At 37.3% G+C, this 13,214-nt stretch overlaps 1 protein-coding gene across 1 annotated transcript in view; it reads left to right on the top strand.

Annotated features, from left to right (window-relative positions):
• The first annotated feature begins 2,222 nt into the window (after positions 1-2,222).
• The window catches only part of LOC118022796 (zinc finger protein 420), a 40,518-nt gene continuing 29,526 nt past the window's right edge, over positions 2,223-13,214 (top strand). Inside the window, exons 1-2 of the mRNA XM_035023609.1 lie at positions 2,223-3,491; positions 4,860-4,910. The gene's annotated coding sequence lies outside the window, so the exon portion shown is untranslated. The remainder of the gene's footprint in view (positions 3,492-4,859; positions 4,911-13,214) is intronic.

Genomic DNA, 13,214 nt, shown 5'->3' with positions numbered 1-13,214 from the left:
AATAATGTTGGACTGAAGGATTTAAATGTAGCTTCTTTGGTCATCAAGCACATCTGGTGAACAAAGTCCCCAAGATGCAGTGCAGAACTTACAGAGCTCCAATTAATCCATACATGAGTTCTCCCTGCCACATTAAGATGATCCTTACTGAGAGGAGATTGTTCCTAAACCAGAAGATGAAGTTGCACAGAAGAAAAAGATATCTCAGAAGAAACAGAAGAAACAAAAACTTATGACCTGGGAATAAATTTAGTATAAAATAAATGGAAATAAAAGTACACATACATGCATATATGCACATGTGTGCATGCACACACACATATAACTAAAATATACTACAATGATAGCATTTAAATTAGTAGAAGCAATGATTGGTTTAAAGTATTCTAACATCATTATACTGCTGGGCAGGAAAATTGGGAAGTTTAGACTTTGAAAACTTAAGTATGTCCTGCTAAGTTAAAGATTAATGCAAATGGAATATATACCTTCCAAAAGAGGAGGACATAAAAGAAAGGAGAGGATAACAATCTAAAGAAGGAATAAAGGGGGGGAAATGAAAACATTAAAAAGTTACATAGAGGGTGCCTGGGTGGCTCAGTCGGTTAAGCAACTGCCTTCGGCTCAGGTCATGATCCCAGGGTCCTGGACTGAGTCCCACGCTGGGCTCCCTCTGACCCTCTCCCCTCTAATGCTGTTTTTCTCTCTCTCTCAAATAAATAAAATCTTTTTTAAAAAAGTTACATATAACATATATAGTGATGTGATAAAATGGTAGAAATAAATACAAATATGTCAGTAAATGTCTGACTGGATAAATAAAATATAATTATATGCTATTGTCAAGATATACATTAAAATAATTATACAGAAAGGCTGAAAATAAGGGAACAGAAAAAACATCAGTCAAAATACTAATCAAAAGAAAGCTGAAGTAGCTATATTAATATTGAATAAAATAGACTTTAAATAAAAGCATTATTTTAAAAAGATCAGCACATAATGATGTTTAAATCTCCAAGAATTTATATAAATTCTAAATGTATGTGTTACTAAAAATACATACATTTAAGCCAAAATTAGTGAAATGACAAGGAAAAATAACATCACAACCACAATGGGAGATTGTGCATATTTCTTTTAGTAACTGATATTTAAGAGACAAAAATCAGTATGATTATAGAGGATTTGGACAAAAAATTTACAAACTTTATCTAATGGATACATTTAAAAAATATACTATACTAATAACTGCAGAAGACAAATCATTTTTTAGGACATACTGAATATTCAGAAAACTTAGACATATATTAGGCCATAAAGCAAATCTGAAAAAATTTCAATGGACCAATTTTATATAGACCAACTCCACTGCCCACAAAATTATGTTAGATATGAGTCATCAAAGGATAATTAGAAAAAAATCTATATGCTTAAGAAAGATTCTTCCAAATTATTTATGGGTGAAAAAATCAGCACAAATTTAAAAAGAAGTATTTAAAACTGAATGATGAGTCTACTACATATACCAAAATCTGTAGGATGCAGCCAAAGTAGTACATAAAGGAAAAGTTATAACCTTAAGAATTTATAAGTATAAAAACTAAGTACCCAACTTAAAATGTGAGAAAAAATGGCAGAATAAACTGAAAGAAAGCAAAGAAATAATAAAGAATAAAAAATAAAGGGAATAGTAAAAGAGTTATATAGTGAAGAGGATTAAAAAGGTCCCAAATAGGTCTTTGTGTTATACTAAAATTATAATACTATGTTAATTAAGAATATGTATATATAAGTATATACTGCAGGGAATAATAAATTGACCAACAGAATTGAATAAAGAGCCCCCTAACAGTCCCATATATATATATATATATATATATACATATATATATATATATATATGATAACCTAATTTATGACTGTTGGTAAGATGGGAAAGGATAGCCTTTTTATAATGTGAGACAATTGGTATACACACAAACACACAGATTGCACCCCACTTTTGTCCTACAGAAAGAGATCGATTCCAAGAGATTTTATAACAAAAAAAATGTGTAAGGCAAAACTATAAAGCTTTAAGAATATAGAAAACGAAAAATTATGACCTTAGTATAGAGGAGAATTAAAAAAAAAAAAATTTAGAGAGCACACACACATTCGCCTGCGCCTGTGTGGGGGAGGGGCAGAGGGACAGAATGCTCAAGCCAGCTCCCCTGGAGCCTGATGCAGGTCTCCTTCCCACAACCCATGAGATCATGGCCCGAGCTGAAACCAAGACCTTCATTTTCTCTCCATGAGCCAAGGTCAAATCTTCTTATATATAAAGTTATTTAATTATTTTATTAGTCGATGGCCTCTCAACCTTACCCAATAATGTCCCCATAATAGAAGAGAATGGATGCCCACTTTGCGGGGATGTGCCAGAGGAAATAAGCAGTTAAGCTAGGACTGGCTTTGAAATCATGTTTCTTGACAACGAAAAAAACTGTTGATTTTGCGTTCTTCCCCATAACACGTATATTTGATCCAACAGAAAAATCATGTCTAAATTATTTGCCAGATAAATTGATAACCTTTTTTTCCCGATCAAATTAGCGTCCAAGAAAGAAATAACTTGACCATCCATCGGGAAGACCTCCCGCTCTTCTGGAAGTCAAACTCCTACAGACACTCTGAAATAAAGGCAGGAGAAAAGCACATTTGCGTAACAGATCATCACCACTCACGCAACCACTCTCAATTATGAACACAAAACAAACCAAACAGCAGAGGTCCCTTCCTCCATCAGACAATCCCACAGTTATGTCACTACCAGGCCGCTTCGAGTACGAACCACCTCACACCAAGGGCATGGAGAATCACACCAGGCAGAAATACAACCACACATCCAGCCGCCGAGGGACTCCCAGTCCGCCCTACAACGTCTCCCGTTGTCCCACACACTCCAAAGGGCCTGGCAAGGCACACAGGCGGTCTCTTTGAGTCTGAGGCTCTGTCTGATCCCTGGCTCAGCTCCAGCTCCTCCCCCGCACCTGCCCGCCTGATGGTCCGTCCCACCTTCTCCGGATCTGGTAAGACCCTGGGACAACTCAAAGCTGGCAGTCTCCGGTCACAACCCAGGAGCGCGCGCCCGACGCCTGCGCACTGAGCGCAGGCGGGCACTCCCAGAAACACCCGCGGCGCGGCCGTTGCGCGAGCGGGTTTTAGCCGCGGAGTCCAGGAACCTCGCGGAGGGTTAGTAAAGCGCACATCCTAGCGTCCTGGCCGGCCAGCCTACAGCCTTCCCGGCGTTGGACTACATTTCCCAGAGTCACCGCTTCCCCAATGCGGCTTCATTTCCGTTTGTTCGCGCGATTTGGGGACCTCGCGTGGGGAGGACAGCGTCTGTGGAGAAGCTTGGCCCGGCTCCGGCTGGGCGGGCGAACCCGAAATCGGGGCTTGGACCCCGGGCGCCAGATCCTGGATCCTGAACCGCACCTTTTGTCTAGGTGAGGATGTCCGGTATGCCGGGGCGGAAGCGTCGCTGGAATTGCGTGTGTGACGGTCTCCTGCCGTTTTGTGTTGTGAGACAGCCTGCCTGTTATTGGTGTGGGCGAATGGATGTGTGCGACTGTGGTTTTGTGTGTAAGCGTTTGTGTGAGGGTGAGTTGTGACTCTGAGAGTGTAGTAATACTGCTGTGACCATGTGTTTGTGACCGCGTGCTTAACTGACTGGGAATGTGCCTATGTGACAGTGTGATTGTGTGTGTACCTCGTATGTGACTGGGGGTTTGCTTGTGACTGAGCTGTGTGACAGGGTGTTTGGATGTACTTGGGTCACTTTGAGGTTGTGTATGCGACTGTGTATTGTATTACTGAAGTTTGTCTGTGACTTTGAGGTGTTATGAGAGTGTTGCTGTGGCACGGTGTTTGTGACCACTTGTTTTTTTGACCTGGTACTTGGTTGTATTTTTCTGATTGGATGGCTGTGTGTATGCCGTATGTGTGACTGTTGGGACTGTGAGTGTGCCGCTTTCATGACTGTGTGAAGAGAGTAAAAGTGCTGCTGTGAAAGGGTGTTTTTGGCCATGTGTATCCCTGACAGGGTGCTTGGATGTGCTTGAGTGATTGTGTGTATGCTCTGTTTATGATTGAATTTTGTTTAAGATAAAAGGTGGTCTGAGGTGTAATACTAATTTGGCGATGGTGACTCTGGCTGTGTGACCATGGAAACGTGTGTGACTTTGTCTAGTCATTTGTATATTTTATAGTCTGTGATCTTATGGGAGTTTAGTGAGGTACAGAGATAAAATTGGGTTTTTGTATTTTGGGGGTTCATTCTGGGACTGAGTCTGCCTATGTGTCATGAGTCCCATGTGGCTTTGTCCTCACAGAACTTGACTTCTTTCTCTTCTGACCTCAGTGGTCCCCCTTCACACATGGCCTGTATTGCTTCATATCTGTATCCATTCTTAGTTCACACTGGGATTGTAGATGTAGGTTTCCTTTTGGCTTCCAGGTGTCCTCTCACCTTACAGCCTTAAGAATGTTGAATGCAGAAAGGTGACAGGAAGGAAAGAAGTCAGAAGTTTGAGCCCCTGAATGAAGACTGAGTACCTGTAGTATTTCACTGCAGGGCTCTATCTCCAGTGGACAGTTTTGAATCCAGCAGTAAATTCTTGCCCAAGACAGCTGTGGTCTTGGACCTTCTTTCTGAAACAAAGTGCAGAACTGTTCTACTCTCCTTCTGACTTTCCTCTTGGGTAAATGAGGGGTAGATTGGGGGGCTGGGTGGGTAAGAGCATGTGTTCTAATATAGAGTATATCCTAAGAAAGGTTTACTATCTCATGATTCCATTTTCTTTTCCTGAGAGTAGAGCCCAGAGGAGGAAAAAATGGCTGTTATACATTCAAAAGCAAAGTCCAAGGTGAGTAGATGTTTCCTCTGTTTCCCTAAATGCCTTTAGTTTTTCAGGATGTAGGAATCTTTGTTTTCTCTTTGAAATTTCCTACTTAAGCTTTCTCAAATGATGGAGGTGGCAAGGCAATTTTCTGTAGATTGGGAGCAGGGAATATGTGCAGTTAATTGTGGTAGATACTTCCCAACAGTAGTTAAATTGAGGAAGAATGGATTTGAGACTCATAAAATTAAAAAGGAGATGATATTGTGTTATTTCTGACACAGCAGCATTCTTTTTTAACTTTTTCTGTTCGGTAATTTTTTTTTTTAAGACAGAGAGGGACTGTGGGGTGGGGAGGGAGGGGGAGAGGGAGAGAGAGAGAATCTTAAGCAGGCTCCATGCCCAGCTCAGAGCTTGAGGTGGGGCTCAAACTCAGGATCCTGAGATCATGACCTGAGCTGAGATCAAGAGCCTGACATTTAACCAACTAAGCCGCTCCAGGTGCCCCTGTTTGGTAATTTTCAAACGTGCACAAAAGTATAATGAACCATCATAGGCCCAACTCAAAAGTTATCACTTGCCAAACTTATTTATTCTGCCTTCAATTTGAATTCCTTCCTAATTTTCCTTTTGATTTCCTCTTTTGACTTATGGTTTATTTAGAAATATGTTAGTTTTCAGGTATTATGAGGATCTTCCAGAGATCTTTTTGTTACTCATTTCTAATTTCATTCCATTGTGTTCAGAGAATATACTTTTTATGACTTGAATCCTTTAGAATTTATTAAGAGTAGTTTTGTGACCCAAAATGTGTGGTCTTAGTAAATGTTTGGTGTGCACTTGAAAAGACTGTATTCTGCTATTGTTGGGTAGAGAGTTCCATAAATGTCAGCTAGGTAATGTAGGTGTGTAGTCTTGTTGAAATCCTCTGTACCTTTACTGATTTTCTGTCTGTTGCATTTATTTCTTTCTCATAATTTCTGTAAGTTTCTCCTTCATGTATTTTGAAGCTCTGTTATTAGATACATAAAAGTTTCAGGTAATACATCCTGTTGGTGAATTGATCCCTTTATCATTATGAAATGGTCTTCTTTATCCCTGGTAGTACTGACGCTCTGAGCATCTACTTTGTCTTATATTTAATGTTGCCATTCCAACTTTCTTTTCATTAGTGTTATCATGAAATATCTTTTTCTATCCTTTTATTTTTAACCTATTTATGTTCTGTTGTTGGAGTGCATTTCTTGTTGGCTGCCTTTAGTTGGATCTTGTGTTTTTATCCCGTTTGACAACTTCTGTCTTACAATTAAGTATACAATTTATATTTAGTGTGATCATTGATGTGGTTTGGGTCAAATCCATTGTCTTGTCCCATCTGTTCCCTATTCTCTTTTCCTTCTTTTCTGCCTTCTTTTGAATTGGGAGAGAGAGTTTCAAACTAACAATACCAATATTTTTACTATCTGAATACAGAAAAACAAGACTTCAATAGGATATGACCTTTCCTACAGTTAGGCTCATTTGTTTCATTTTGCTTTCTACTTTTAGTGATTGTTTTTCCCCCACTTTGATTTAATTTTATTTTAAAATTATATAAAATATTTACTTATCTCCAAAATCAAAACTAGAGAACAAGGTGAATTCAGAGAAGGCCAGTGTTCATTCCTGTCCCCTTCAGCCTGTTTCCTTTTTCTCTGTGTAGATAATAACTACCTGTACTTTTCTTTGGTGTATTCTTCTATTTTTCTTTTAAATGAATATGTTTATGTGTATGTGTTTGTATGTATATGTATGTACACTTACATGTATACATGTATTTTTTACATCTCCATTTCTAACTAAAAAAGGAGTATTCTATGTACACTACACTACACCTTTTTCTTCCCTCACATGTTTAATGTATCCTGGAGATCATTCTTAGCAGCCTACAGACATTATTCTTACTCTGTTTTATAATTATCTATTCTGTTGTGTGGGTGTAAGAGTTTATTCACCTAGTCTTCCATGAGCGGGCATTTGAGTTTTTTCCCCCAGTATTTTGCCATTATATAATATAGCAATCAATAACAGTGTATATGGTTTCTATTTGTAGATGTTTATCTTTGGGGCAAATTTCTAGAAGTGGCCTACTTTTAGTTTATTTTAATGTTTCTGGTATAAATTCTACCTGAATCACAACTCTTGCATAATAAATGGGTGCATTTCTTTATTTTTCCCCTTCCCCATCTTTTTCTCCATTACCCAAGTTAAAAAAAAAAAAAAGAAAAGGTCTTAGATTTATCTTTTTATTGTTATTCTTTTTTCTCAGATTTTATTGAGACTTTTTTTAACAGTTGCATGTCCTTTTTTTAAATTTCACAAAGCTATTATTTCCTTGTTTTCTGATATCAAAGTAGTGCATGTTTGTTGGTATGACTTAGAAAATACAAAAAAAAATGATGAAGAAAATAACAGTTACTCAAAAAACCTCCTTAGACTGAATCATGGTTCATATTTGGAATCTATCTTTCAAGTCTTTTTTTCTTTAACTTCTTATAGAAAAATTCAAACATGTATGAAACTAAAAAGTATAATGCTTCCCCATATATCCTACCCATCCCTAACCTTCAACAAATATCAATTTATAACTAAACATGTTTCATCTATAGATCCACTACTCCCTCTCACCACCAAAAAAATGGATTATTTTGAAGTAAATTCCAGATATGTATTTCATCCACAAATATTTTATGTGTATCTAAAGATAAGAACTTTTTACTTAAAAAACTTAACCATGGGGTCCCTGGGTGGTTTAGTCGGCTAAATGTCTGACTCTTGGTTTCAGTTTAGGTCATGATTTTGCGGTCGTGGGATTGAGCCCGGTGTCTGGCTCTGAGCTCAGTGTGGAGTCTGCTTCAGATTCTCTCTCTCTCTCCCCACTGCTCGCGTGCACTCCCTCTCTCTCAAATAAATAAATCAAATCTTAAAAAAAAAAATAACCACAGTATCATCATTATAAAAAAACCCACCTTTAATACTTTCTTAATGTTATGAAATAGCAAGTCAGTGTTCACATTTCTCCCATTGTCCATAAATATTTGTTAGAATTAAGATCCAAACAGTGTCGATTTAGTGTAATAGTGTGATATATTTCTTAATCTTTCTTTCTCTTTTCTTGCAGTTTATTTGTTCCAGAAACAGTTTTCTTCAGAGTTACCTGTATTCTGGATTTTGTTGATTGTATATGTGTGGTGTCATTTTACATGTTCCTGTATTTCTTCTAAACTGGTATTTAATTCTAGAGGCTTGATCAGGTTCAGATTTTTTTGTGGTTTTGCTTGTTTGCACTAATCTTTCATACATAATGGTGTGTGCTGCATAACATTTGGTTGTTTTCCTTTATGTGATATTAGCAGCCATTGTATCTTTACTTGGAATTTATTATTTTATCAGAGTTACAAAATGATATTCTAGTTCTCTTATTTCTTATGTAATTATTAGTTGGAATACTTCTGTAAAGGGAACCATCCTTTCATCAGTGTCTTGGTTACTCTGAAGTATAGCACCTGTAAAAAAGGTAGAATAAAAGCTTGCTTTTACTCATTTTTCAGCATCTTCCAAAGTTTATCCTAAGTTACCCTTTTAAATTATTATCATGAACTTGAAGATTTAAATATATTTGATAAGTTTCAGTCCATAGCAGTTACTGTTCTTATTAATACTCAGATTGTTCATCTTTGTTGAACAGATTGTTCATCTTTGTTTCATCGTTTTGTCTGGTACTCTGTTGGCAGTGAAGTGATTCCCTACATCTGTGCTGATCCATCTGACCCTCTCTAGGTACTATTCCATGAGGGAACATAGAACTGTGGGGGAGCCATTGCTTTCTTTGGGTTAGCCTCTTTTTGTACTAAGTGATTAGTAAGTGATTAAAAGCTTGACTGTTACTTTCATTTTGGCTTGTCTTAGTTTTTCTGACAACTGATAGTTCAGCTCTTTTCAGCTCATCTTTTGACAGTTTGGTGTGGTATTCTTGACAGTTGGGTGTGGTATCAGTTTTGTCAAGGTACTTGATAGTGATGTATATAAATCCTCTCTATCATTACTGCCATTTTATCTACTTGTTTTGTTAGTTGCTGAGAGAAAGATGTTAAAATTTCCAAATCTGACTGTGGATTTGTCCATTTCTTCCTTTAGTTCTTTTAGTTTTTGCTTCATATATTTTGGTGCTTTGTTGTTAAATCTCTACACATTTAGGATTTCTGTGTCTTCTGGATGAATATATCCTCTTTGTTTCTTGTACTAGTCTTTGTCTTGATCTCTGTTTTGTATTAATACAAGTACATAGGCTTTCTTTTGCTTAGTATTTGTATGGGTATATCTTCCTCCACCATTTTACATTCTTCTTTGTTTTTTAAGTTTTTATTTAAATTCCAGTTAGTTAACATACAGTGTAATATTAGTTTCAGGTGTACAATATAGTGATTCAACACTTCCATACAACACCTGATGCTCATTTTGACAAGTGCCCTCCTTAATTCTCCATCACCTATTTTATCAGTCTCCCCACCCACCTCACTTCTGGTAACCATCAGTTTGTTCTTTACACTTAAGAGTCTCTTTCTTGGTTTGCCTTCCTCTTTTTGTTCCCCTTTGTTTGTTTGTTTTGTATCTTAAATTCCACGTATGAGTGAAATCATATGGTATTTTTCTTTCTCTGACTGACTTATTTCGCTTAGGATAATATTTTCTAGCTCCATCCGTGTTGTTGCAGATGGCAAGATATCATTCTTTTTGTGGCTGAGTAATATTCCATTGTGTCTGTATACCACATCTTTATCCATTCATCAGTTGATGGATACTTGGGCTATTTCCATAATTTGGCTATTATAAAACATCACGGTGCATGTATCCCTTTGAATTAGTATTTTTGTGTTCTTTGGGTAAATACCTAGTAGTGCAATTGCAAAAGTCATAGGTAGTTCTATTTTTAACTTTCTGAGGAACCTCCAGACTGTTTTCCAGAGTGGCTACACTAGTCTGCATTCCCACCAACAGTGCACAGGTGTTCCCCTTTAACCACATCCTAGCCACCACCTGTTGTTTCTAGCATTGTTGATGTTAGCCATTCTGACAGGTATGAGGTGATATGTCATTGTAGTTTTGATTTGTATTTCCCTGATGATCAGTGATATTGAGCATCTTTTCATGTGTCTGTTGTCTTATATTAATACAGGCACAGAGGTTTTCTTATGCTTAGTATTTGTATGGTATATCTTCCTCCACAACTTTACCTATCTGTGTTTTTATATTTAAAGTACATTTCTTGTAAAGAACGTATAGTTGAAACTTACTTTTTTTTTGTTGTCTTGACATTATCTTTTAATTGGAATGGTTGGACTATTTACCTTTAAAGGAATTAGCATTTAGTTTAATCCCTGCTGTGGACAGGAGCTCCCCAAATATCTGTTAAGGAGTGCTTGACACATTTTACAGTTAGTTCATTTAAATTTCCTTGTGTCTTTAGCTCTGTGATGAATTTAAAGGAAACTATGATTTTTTTTATCTTATCTGAAGTATTTTTGGTTGTTAAAATGGGCACAATTATATATTGAACTTTCCACATCTGGAAGAAGTAGAATTTTTAATTAGATGTTTATTGAATAGCTGTATCATTGATTCTTTGTAGGGCAATGGTTCTCCCTAGAGGATGTTTTAGAAATACATCTGTGTGCTTCTGAATGTTAAAATAACTGAGTTGAGGGTGAGGTCGTCTAGCTATTGAAGGACTGACATGATGGATCTTGATTATAGGGTAGATGATTTTTCTATAAAGGGATAGACAGTAAATACTAAGATTTCTGGGCCAGATGGTCTCCATTGGTTATTTGACTCTGCCACTGTTGCGTGAAAGTAGGCAAAGATAATTTATAAACAATTGAATGTAGATGCGTTCCAATAAAGCTTTATTTACAAAAACAGTTGGTGGGCAGTAGCTTGCTAACTTCTAATCTAGATGCTCTGCAGTACACAGCAAATAATTGTTCTATGACCTGCAAAATGAAGACCATACCTGGGGAAAAAATTTGTTTATAATAATCTGGGTCTAGAACTTCTCACATAAAGCATTATTTTTGCATGATTTTTACAAACTGCTTAATTTATCTATGTTACTATTACTGCATGGTTTTACTCTTAGTCTTCCAGGAATGCTTGAGAATGATTGAGAAAAGACTGTACTTTTATTCAGAAATTTACTGTGACTTTTAAAGTCACAGCCCTGATGGTAACACTGCTTGTGATATTTTCCTTACCAGTATACTTGTAGAAGCCTACATTTGTAGATAATGAATTTCATTGAGTCTATACATACCCAAACACATCACACACACACACATACATATACACATATATAGACTTTATTTCAAAATGTCAAGTATAAGTAAAAGTTGTCAACAATACTTAGGTGAAGACTTCTGGGAAAGATGCCAGAGTAGGAGGGCCCCAAGCTCACCTCGTCTCATGGATACAAACTAGGTAACACCCACATCAGTGTGAATAACCTAGAAAATGACCTGAAGACTGGCAGAACAGACTCTCCACAGCTAAATATAAGGAATAGGCCACATTGAAGAGGGTAGGAGGGTAGGGACTCAGTTGGGAGCTAAATGGACCCACAGGACTGTCTACAGAAGAGAGGGACTCTACAGGCATGTAGAGGGGAAAACAAACAGATCCCCACACCAAGCACCCCAGGCATGGGAGCCCTTACCGGGAGATGTGTCCCCTTAGGATTTGGCTACCACCCCTTCCCCTCTGCCCCTCCCTCCACTCACTCTTGTGCAGGTGCGTAATCTCTCTCTAAAATAAATAAAATCTTTTTTTTTAAAGATTTTATTTATCTATTTGGCAGAGAGAGAGACAGCGAGAGAGGGAACGCAAGCAGGGGGAGTGGGAGAGGGAGAAGCAGGCTCCCCACTGAGCAGGGAGCCCAATGCGGGGCTCGATCCCAGGACCCTGGGATCATGACCTGAGCCGAAGGCAGATGCTTAACCGACTGAGCCACCCAGGCGCCCCAGTCTTTTTTTTTTTTTAAGTGAAGGGATAGAAAAACAGTTGTCATACAAATGGAAGTGAAAAGAACACTGGGGTAGTAATACTTAATAGGACAAAATAGACATTAAAACAACAAAGACTGTGACAAGAGACAAAGGACACTAATGATAAAAGGAACAATCCAACAAGAATATATACCAGTTGTAAATACTTATGCACCAAACTTGGGGACACCCAAATACATAAAGCAGCTAATAACAAACATAAAGGAAAAGGAAGTAATTGATAGTAATACAGTAATAGGAGACTTTACCATCCCACTTAAATCAATAGATCATCCAAAAGAAAACCAACAAGGAAACAGTGGCTTTGAAAGACACATTGGACCAGATGGATCAAATAATACATTCAGAACATTCCATCCTAAAACAGCAGAATATACTTCTTTTCAAGTGCACAAGGAGTATTCTCCAGAATAGATGACATACTAGGCCCCAAAACAAGTCTCAACAAATTAAAAAGATTGAAGTCATACCATGCAATTTTTCTAACCACAATGCTATTAAACTAGATATCAACCATAGGAAAAAAATCTGGAAATAGCACAAATATGTGGAGATTAGATAACATGCTACTAAACAATGGATGGGTCAAGCAAGAAATCAAAGAGGAAATAAAAAAACACATGGGGACAAATGAAAATGAAAATACAATGATCCAAAATCTTTGTGATGCAGCAAAAGCTGTTCTAAGAGGGAAGTTTATAGCAATACAGGCCTAACTCAAGAAGCAAGAAAAATCTTAAATAAAAAATCTAAGTTACACCTAACACAGCTAGAAAAAGAACAAACAAAGCCAGTAGAAGGAAGGAAATAATAAAGATGAGAACACAAATAAATGAAATAGAAACTAAAAAAATCAATAGAACAGATCAGTGAAACTAGAAGCTGGTTCTTTGAAAAGATCAACAAAACTAATAAACATTTAGACTCATCAGAAAGAAAAAAATGAGAAGACTCAACAAAATCGGAAATGAAAGAGAAATAATTGACACCATAGAAATACAAAGAAGTGTAAGAGGGGCGCCTGGGTGGCTCAGTTGGTTAAGCGACTGCCTTCGGCTCAGGTCATGATCCTGGAGTACCAGGATCAAGTCCCGCATCAGGCTCCCTGTTCAGCAGGGAGTCTGCTTCTTCCTCTGACCCTCTCCGCTTTCATGTGCTCTCTCTCTCATTCTCTCTCTCAAATAAATAAATAAAATCTTTAAAAAAAAAAGTGTAAGAGAACATTATGAAA

This window comes from Mirounga leonina, unplaced genomic scaffold, assembly GCF_011800145.1.
Source record: "Mirounga leonina isolate KUSES-001 unplaced genomic scaffold, KU_Mleo_1.0 Mir_177, whole genome shotgun sequence".
Taxonomy (NCBI): Eukaryota; Metazoa; Chordata; class Mammalia; order Carnivora; family Phocidae; genus Mirounga; species Mirounga leonina.
The sequence above is the reverse complement of the archived record's forward strand: the minus strand, read 5'-3'. Positions and strand labels throughout refer to the sequence as shown.